The sequence below is a fragment of the Triticum dicoccoides genome, chromosome 5A (genome assembly GCF_002162155.2).
Source record: "Triticum dicoccoides isolate Atlit2015 ecotype Zavitan chromosome 5A, WEW_v2.0, whole genome shotgun sequence".
Taxonomy (NCBI): Eukaryota; Viridiplantae; Streptophyta; class Magnoliopsida; order Poales; family Poaceae; genus Triticum; species Triticum dicoccoides.
Window position 1 is genome coordinate 590,166,203 of NC_041388.1, and position 9,327 is coordinate 590,175,529.

Here is a 9,327-nt window from a genome sequence, read left to right on the forward strand (position 1 = left end):
CACATCGGTGGCCCGAACCAGTATAAATCTTGTGTCCCTTTGTTCTGCGAGTTCGACGCGCCAAGCCTTGAGATTGCGGTGAGGGCGGCAGCTCGAGGGAGGAGAGATCTTCGTGCGCACCCCAGTGTTCGAACCTCAAGGGTTTTGCCGGAACCCGAAATCTGACAACAACGGCATAGAATATCACATCCACCCCACAGCTTAGATGCTATGGTGATACTAGTTTTTACATCGTTGAAAATGAGATCCAATGGCTTGGGAGTAGTCTTTGTAATTATGCACAATTTCCAAACTCTCGGAAGGTTTTTTTGCAAACAAAACATTCAGGCCTCGTGTGTGCCGCTGCATCTTGGATCCAACGGGTCCCCGTTGCTCATATTAGGTGCTCCCCGTAGCTTAATTAGCCGCTAAGGTGATACGAGCATCTAGGTCGTATGATCTGTGATCAGATGGGACATGCATAGTACTTGTACTTTCTGCACAATTCCCAAACTCTCTTAGTCGTATATTGCAAAAACATTCAAACCTCCAACTGTGGGCCGTTAGATCTCCGTGAACTCATATCACCATAGAATCTACGGTGTGGGAGCACCTCATATTCTCTCGTGCGAGAAAACATCATGTTCTCTCGCAGCTTGGATGCTATGGTGATACGAGCTTCGAGGTCGTTTAATCTGAGATCCAATGGCATCTGAGCAGTCTTTGTGCTTGTAAGTAGTGGCCGGACTCTTTGGGGGCTTTTTTGCAAAAAACCATTCAAACCATCAAGGATTTGTTGGGTCACAAATCCAACGGCTCCGAAGAGCTTGTATCACCAAAGCATATAAGGTGTGGTAGCACATGATATTATTACATACAGGAGAATATGATGTCCTCCTTCATCTTAGATGCTACGGTGATACGAGCTTCGAGGTCTTCGGATATGGGATCCAAGGGCATCTGAGTAGTTTTTGTACAAATTGTGTGCAATTCTCAAACTCATTAAGGTTTCCTGTAAAAATATTAAGATATCACGTGAGCTGCTATATCTCAGATCTATAAGCTCCAAGCAACTTGTATCGGCATATAGCATCTAAGGTGTGGGGGCACATGATATTATCTCGGGGAGGAGGGGGTGCACAACCAATCGGTGTTTGAGAGCTAGGGTGGGGACAAATATAATCTAAACAATCCTAAACAGAGCTTCACAAATTTATCTAAGGTCAAGGGGTTAACCCCCGACAATCTACATAGCTCCGCCTAAACACAACATTTGCATGTACTGTAGTACTAGACTTAATATTCATGTTTCAGTTTCCTGTTCATTTTAAATATTGAATTGAGGACCATGCATGTCTTACATTTTACTCCCTTCGTTCCTAAATATTTGTCATTTAGAGATTTCAAATGGACTGGCACATACGGACGTATATAGACATATTTTAGAGTGTAGATTCACTCATTTTTCTCTGTATGTTGTCACTTGTTGAAATCTCTAAAAGACTAATATTTAGGAACATAAGGAGTATTTTTGAATTCGTGTCATACATGCATGGTTTGGGAAAATAGATGCACTATACTTGTTGGATTGTTGTTGTGTTCGTGTGTGTGCGTGTGTGTGGTCATATGCTTGATACATACAAAGTTTTCTAAACACCATATTGTTCATCTTTTATATTTGAATTTGCAATGAAAAACTTACTAGGGATACCATGAAATGTGAAATCCACGTTGAGATCACTATACCACAAACTCACTCTAATTCAAGAAGTCGTCATAAATCAATTACCACGTCGAGATTAGTATTTGCAAGGAAAATATGGGCATTGTAATACACATAGATTCATTCGGCAATTTAAAAGATTCCTTTCGTATTCTCAAATGGTACCCAATGGCATACCAGCCAGACCTTGGCTCGTGTTGATCCTAAAAAAACCGGGCTCGTGTCCTTCTGGTGGTGTGTGTGGTACGCACATTAGCCAACCCCAACCAGTCGAGCGTCCGTGTTTCGAGTCGAAATATCTGGCGGCCATAATTCCAGCCCTAGGAAATTTTCCTCATGTCCCCGGTCCATAATGACTATCGATGAACAATGGAGGGATGATTTAGTAACAAGACAACGTTACCTATCGTGCCGAGCATGGTTCAATTCCCTCGGTCGCCGTTCCCCAAGGTCACCTGTCAACTACATTGCCTAGTACTACTACTACACCAGGATGAGCACAGAATTGAGCCCGCTTGGTCGTGCCTAGTACTTGAGTTAATATATCAGGGGGCCCTCAAAAAAAGAGTTAATATATCAGGCAATGCACTGCTACAGACGGATTATCCTTTTACTCTGCATATATAATTTTCTGAAGTCTAACTAAGCCAAATGTTTGACCAAATCCTTTTTTAAGAAATAATACAAGACAAATGTATCGCTTGAAAATTTATTGCATGATGCAGGTTATGATATTGTTTCAAATCCTGGATTTTAAATTTCAGAAAATCCAAAAGTAACCAGAAATTCATGGAACCGAGGATGGTCACGTGATATGGCACAAATATTCCTTCGTAATTTTTTTCTTCAATTTGAGACAAGCTGCTTATGAAAAGTTGCACAAATGAAGAGCCAAGGTATTTTGGAACAAAGACCTGTCACGTTAAGGCGAACGCTTTCACTATTGAAAACGTGGGTGTTGACATGCCGCCACGAGTCCCGCTTCTCTTTGGCAGGTGCTGTCCGAGCAAGCATGTGAGTCGACGGGAGGCGCGGGCAGACCGCTGCGCCGGCTGACAGGGAGGTGTGCGTGCAGACCGCTGTATAGGCTCACCGGGAGGTGAGCCCTTTGACCAGGCACCGCCGCCCACCTTCATCCGAACTGCTCCCACTTTTAATGTCGTCGGCGCCGCAGTTTAAAATCGATCCCGCACTATCCGGTATCGCTACAATCTTCTCTCTTCCTCTCCGATTCTCCAGTCGTCTACCTCCAACCAGCCAGACCAAAACATACGCCATGCCGCATCACGATGGTCTGCCCTTAGTCTTCCAGTTTCCTGAGGAAGACACCCAGCCAGAGTCTCAAGAACATAAGGCGCTTTCGGATGAGATTGAACCGCCCTTGCAGGAATACGCCGTGCTTGTCCCCACTCCCGTTCCGGCTCCCGTTGCCCCGATTGCGCCAGCGCCCATCCCCGTGGCATTGATGGGATGGGAGCAGCACATTGTCACCGAGCTTGATGCCACGGGATTCCACGAGGTCCCCGCCGACTTTCACGCACCCGTGCACCTGCCTGCGCGTGCACTGATGCTCACGCCCATGCCGGTGCCCATGCACACGAATGTCTCCGCAGCGCCGTTGCCAGCGCCCGTCCCCGCGCAGGTGCCAGTGCCCCCCTCAGCGGCATGGATGGCCACTGTCGACCGCTTCCTTGCACCAACGCCAGTCGCTGATACGTCTCCAACGTATCTATAATTTTTTATTGTTCCATGCTATTATATTATCAACCTTGGATGTTTTATATGCTATATTATATGATTTTTGGGACTAACCTATTAACCTAGAGCCCAGTGCCAGTTTCTGTTTTTTCCTTGTTTTAGAGTATCGCAGAAAAGGAAAATCAAACAGAGTCCAATTGACCTGAAACTTCACGGAACTTATTTTTGGACCAGAAGAAGCCCACGGAGTATCGGAGATGGACCAGAAGAGGCCTGAGCTGCCCACGAGGGTGGGGGCGCACCCACCCCTGGGCTCGCCCCCCTACCACGTGCACAGCCCAGAGATCCACCAACGTACTTCTTCCTCCTATATATATCGGGGAGCATAACAGATCGGGAGTCCCACCACCAAAAGCCTCTATAGCCATCGAAAATCAATCTAGACCCGTTCTGGCACCCTGCCGGAGGGGGAATCCCTCTCCGGTGGCCATCTTCATCATCCCAGTGCTCTCCATGACGAGGAGGGAGTAGTTCTCCCTCTGGGTTGAGGGTATGCACCAGTAGCTATGTGTTTGATCTCTCTCTCTCTCTCTCGTGTTCTTCAGGTGGTACGATCTTGATGTATCGTGAGCTTTGCTATTATATTTGGATCTTATGATGTTTCTCCCCCTCTACTCTCTTGTGATGAATTGAGTTTTCCCTTTGAAGTTATCTTATCGGATTGAGTCTCCAAAGATTTGAGAACACTTGATGTATGTCTTGCCCGTGCTTATCTGTGGTTACAATGGGATATCATGTGATCCAGTTGATGTATGTTTTGGTGATCAACTTGCGAGTTCTGTGACCTCATGAACTTATGCATAGGGGTTGGCACACGTTTTCGTCTTGACTCTCCGGTAGAAACTTTGGGGCACTCTTTGAAGTTCTTTGTGTTGGTTGAATAGATGAATCTGAGATTGTGTGATGCATATCATATAATCATACCCACGGATACTTGAGGTGACATTGGAGTATCTAGGTGACATTAGGGTTTTGGTTGATTTGTGTCTTAAGGTGTTATTCTAGTATGAACTCTATGATAGATTGAACGGAAAGAATAGCTTCATGTTATTTTACTAAGAACTCTTGAATAGATCGATCAGAAAGGATAACTTTGAGGTGGTTTCGTACCCTACAATAATCTCTTCGTTTGTTCTCCGCTATTAGTGACTTCGGAGTGACTCTTTGTTGCATGTTGAGGGATAGTTATATGATCCAATTATGTTATTATTGTTGAGAGAACTTGTAGTAGTGAAAGTATGAACCCTAGGCCTTGTTTCAACGCATTGCAATACCATTTTCGCTCACTTTTATCATTAGTTACCATGCTGTTTTTATATTTTCATATTACAAAAACCTATATCTACCATCCATATTGCACTTGTATCACCATCTCTTCGCCGAACTAGTGCACCTATACAATTTACAATTGTATTGGGTGTGTTGGGTACACAAGAGACTCTTTCTTATTTGGTTGCAGGGTTGTTTGAGAGAGACCATCTTCATCCTACGCCTCCCACGGATTGATAAACCTTAGGTCATCCACTTGAGGGAAATTTTCTACTGTCCTACAAACCTCTGCACTTGGAGGCCCAACAACGTCTACAAGAAGAAGGTTGTGTAGCAGACATCAAGCTCTTTTCTGGCGCCGTTGCCGGGGAGGTGAGTGTTTGAAGGTATATCTTTAGATCTTGCAATCGAATCTTTTTGTTTCTTGTTTTAGCACTAGTTTAGTTTATAAAAGAAAACTACAAAAAATGGAATTGAGTTTGCCTCATACGCTTCATCTTTTTAATATCTTTCATGACAATGATGGAAAGGAAAATTGCACTCAAATGCTAGAAGAAGAAGTCTATAAAATGTTTGTCACTAAATATTTGAATGATGAGCCTGATTGCAATGTTATTAGTATGAACTCTTTGAATATCAATGGTACTAATGATGATTGCACTAGTTATGATGAAAATATCTCTTATAAGCATGTCGATTTTTGTGGAGTGCATAGAGTTTGAAGTACATACCAAATAGGGAAAATAGATTTTTCAAGAGGCATAAGTATTTGGAAACTAAATGGTTGCAAGAAAGGCTAAATGTTAGTGCTGAAAATTTAAAATATCTTAGCCATACTTGTGAACTTTGCAATGAACATGGTCATTTAAATATCAAATGCAATTTGTTTCATGATTGAATCGTGTCCAAAAATTGTGATGACTTGATTTCCCTTGCACATCATAATGAACTTAGTTTGCTTTTGGGTTATGAAGAAATGAAACGTCAAACTAAGCTTATTCCAGAATATAACCTCAAGAAATTCCTCGATATTGATCTAGAGGAAATTATATGTATTGTGCGGTAAATTGCATTGAAAATCCTTATATTGCCAATTACATAAAGAAAAGAAAACAAATAGAGGATGAAGAGAATACTAATTAAAGGGAAGAGACTTCCCAATATCCTCCTATTATTTCTTATGATGAATCAGGTAACGAGGAGGAACCTCCTATTCAACCAATCTCATTAATAAGTAGCTCCAAAAAGAGGATTAAACCCACACATGATGTGAAGAAGAAAAAGAAAAGACGGAGAAGCAAAGGTAGAAAGGTATCTCTCCCAAATGATGTTGCTCCTATTACTCATTGTGATGATGATAATTGCTATACTATTGGTGCCATCCATACTATTATTGATGAGAGTGATTATGCTTATGATATGAAAAGGCCCAAGCTTGGGGATGCTATGTTTGATGAAGATGATGTTTTTGAGAATATATTTGCTGCAATTAATGTTTGTCCCACCCTTGGGGACGCTACGTTTAATGAAGATGATATTTTTAGTCTCCCAAGTTTTGATATGCAAATTTATAATGATGATAGCATGCCTCCTACTTATGATGATTATATTTACGAAAGTGGATTTGGAGAGGTCATGACTTTATTTAGTGATGATTCCACTATCTTGGAAGAGGTTTCAATCGATTATGATGAGAACAAAGTTGGTACTTATGATAATTATTGTGATGATACATATGCTATAAAAAGTAGTGATGATTATATTTATAAAACTTGTCATGATTATGATTATCATTTTCCTGAATACTAATCTTTTAATGTGGAAACAATTTGTAGTATTCGAGTTTCTTATGATACACCCACTATTCCGAATGAGAAGAATTTTGCTTATGTGGAGAGTAGTAATTTTTCTATGCTTGTAAGTAATGTTTTATGTGATGGTTATATTGTTGAATTCATTCATGATGCTACTGAAAATTATTGTTAGGGAGGAACATGTGCTTGTAGGAATTGCAATAACATCGAGTTTCCATTCTATGTGCTTAAAGTTTTGAAGTTATGCTTGTTTTGCCCTCCTATGCTAGTTGATTATTTTTCCCATAAGCTGTTTGCTCACAAAATCCCTATGCATAGGAAGTGGGTTAGACTTAAATGTAATAGTTATATTATTCATGATGCTCTCTTTATGTTTCAATTCTTATCTTTTATGTGAGCATCATTGAAATCATCATGCCTAGCTAGGGGCGTAAAGCGATAGCGCTTGTTGGGAGGCAACCCAATTTTATTTTTGTTCCTTGCTTTTTGTTCCTATTTAGTAATATATAATTCATCTAGCCTCTGTTTAGATGTGGTTTTATGTTTTAATTAGTTTTTGTGCCAAGTAAAGCCTTTAGGACCTTCTTGGGTGATGGTTATTTGATCTTGCTGTAAAAAACAGAAAGTATGCGCTCACGAGAATAATTTTAATTTTTACCAGAGAGGGATAAAATACCAATTCCAACTGAAGTAGATCATTAAACCAATTTCCTAGGACCTCCTAATTTCTCAGGATTTTTGGAGTTACAGAAGTATTCGAATCCTATAGATTACTACAGACTGTTCTGTTTTTGACAGATTCTGTTTTCTATGTGTTGTTTGTTTATTTTGATGAATCTATGAGTAGTATCGGAGGGTATGAACCATAGATAAGTTGGAATATAGTAGATATTACACTAATATGAATTTAGAATGAGTTCACAATGGTACCTAAGTGGTGATTTATTTTCTTATATTAACGGACCTTACGAGTTTTCTATTAAGTTTTGTGTTGTGAAGTTTTCATGTTTTGGGTAAAGATTCGATGGACTATGGAATAAGGAGTGGCAAGAGACTAAGCTTGGGGATGCCCAAGGCACCCCAAGGTAATATTCAAGGATAACCAAGAGCCTAAGCTTGGGGATGCCCTGGATGGCATCCCCTCTTTCGTCTTCATTCATCGGTAACTTTACTTGGAGCTATATTTTTATTCACCACATGATATGTGTTTTGCTTGGAGCGTCATTTTACTTTCTTTTGTTTTGCTTGCTGTTTGAATAAAATACGAGATTCTTCACATATAGTTGCATAATTATTCAACTACTCATTGATCTTCACTTATATCTTTTGGAGTAGTTTGTCATTTGCTCTAGTGCTTCACTTATATCTTTTTAGAGCATGGCGGTGGTTTTATTTTGAAGAAATTGTTGAACTCTCATGCTTCACTTATATTATTTTGAGATTCTTTTAGAACAGCATGGTAGTTTGCTTTGGTTATGAATTTAGTCCTAATATGATGGGCATCCAAGAGGGATATATAAAAACTTTCATATAAAGTGCATTGAATACTATGAGAAGTTTGATACTTGATGATTGTTTTGAGATATGAAGATGGTAATATTAGAGTCATGCTAGTTGAGTAGTTGTGAACTTGAGAAATACTTGTGTAGAAGTTTGTGATTCCCGTAGCATGCATGTATGGTGAACCGTTATGTGATGAAGTCGGAGCATAATTTATTTATTGATTGTCTTCCTTATGAGTGGCGGTCAGGGACGAGCGATGGTATTTTCCTACCAATCTATCCCCATAGGAGCATGCGCGTAGTATTTGTTTCGATAACTAATAAATTTTTGCAATAAGTATGTGAGTTCTTTATGACTAATGTTGAGTCCATGGATTATACGCACTCTCACCCTTCCACCACTGTTAGCCTCTCTAGTACCGCTCAACTTCACTGGTACCATAAACCCACCATATATATTCCTCAAAACAGCCACCATACCTACCTATTATGGCATTTTCATAGCCATTCCGAGATATATTGCCATGCAACTTTCCATCGTTCCGTTTATGACACGCTTCATCATTGTCATATTGCTTTGCATGATCATGTAGTTGGCATCGTATTTGTGGCAAAGCCACCATTTTCATAATTCTTTCATACATGTCACTCTTGTTTCGTTGCATATCCTGGTACACCGCCAGAGGCATTCATAAAGAGTCCTATTTTGTTCTAAGTATCGAGTTGTAATTCTTGAGTTGTAAATAAATAGAAGTGTGATGATCATCATTATTAGAGCATTGTCCCATGTGAGGAAAGGATGATGGAGACTATGATTCCCCCACAAGTCGGGATGAGACTCCGGACGAAAAAAAGAAAAAAAAAGGCCATAAAAGAAAGAGAAGACCCAAAAAAAGAAAAAAAGAAAAAAAAATGAGAGAAAAAGAGAGAAGGGGCAATGCTACTATCCTTTTACCACACTTGTGCTTCAAAGTAGCACCATGATCTTCATGATAGAGAGTCTCCTATGTTGTCACTTTCATATACACTTGTGCTTCCTCAAAATTGCCCTAGGTCTTCATGAGCAAGCAAGTTGGATGCACACCCACTTAGTTCTTTTGTTGAGATTTCTTACACTTATAGCTCTAGTGCATCCGTTGCATGGCAATCCCTACTCACTCACATTGATATCTATTGATGGGCATCTCCATAGCCCGTTGATACGCCTAGTTGATGTGAGACTATCTTCTCTTTTTGTCTTCTCCACAATCACCATTCTATTCCACCTATAGTGCTATACCCA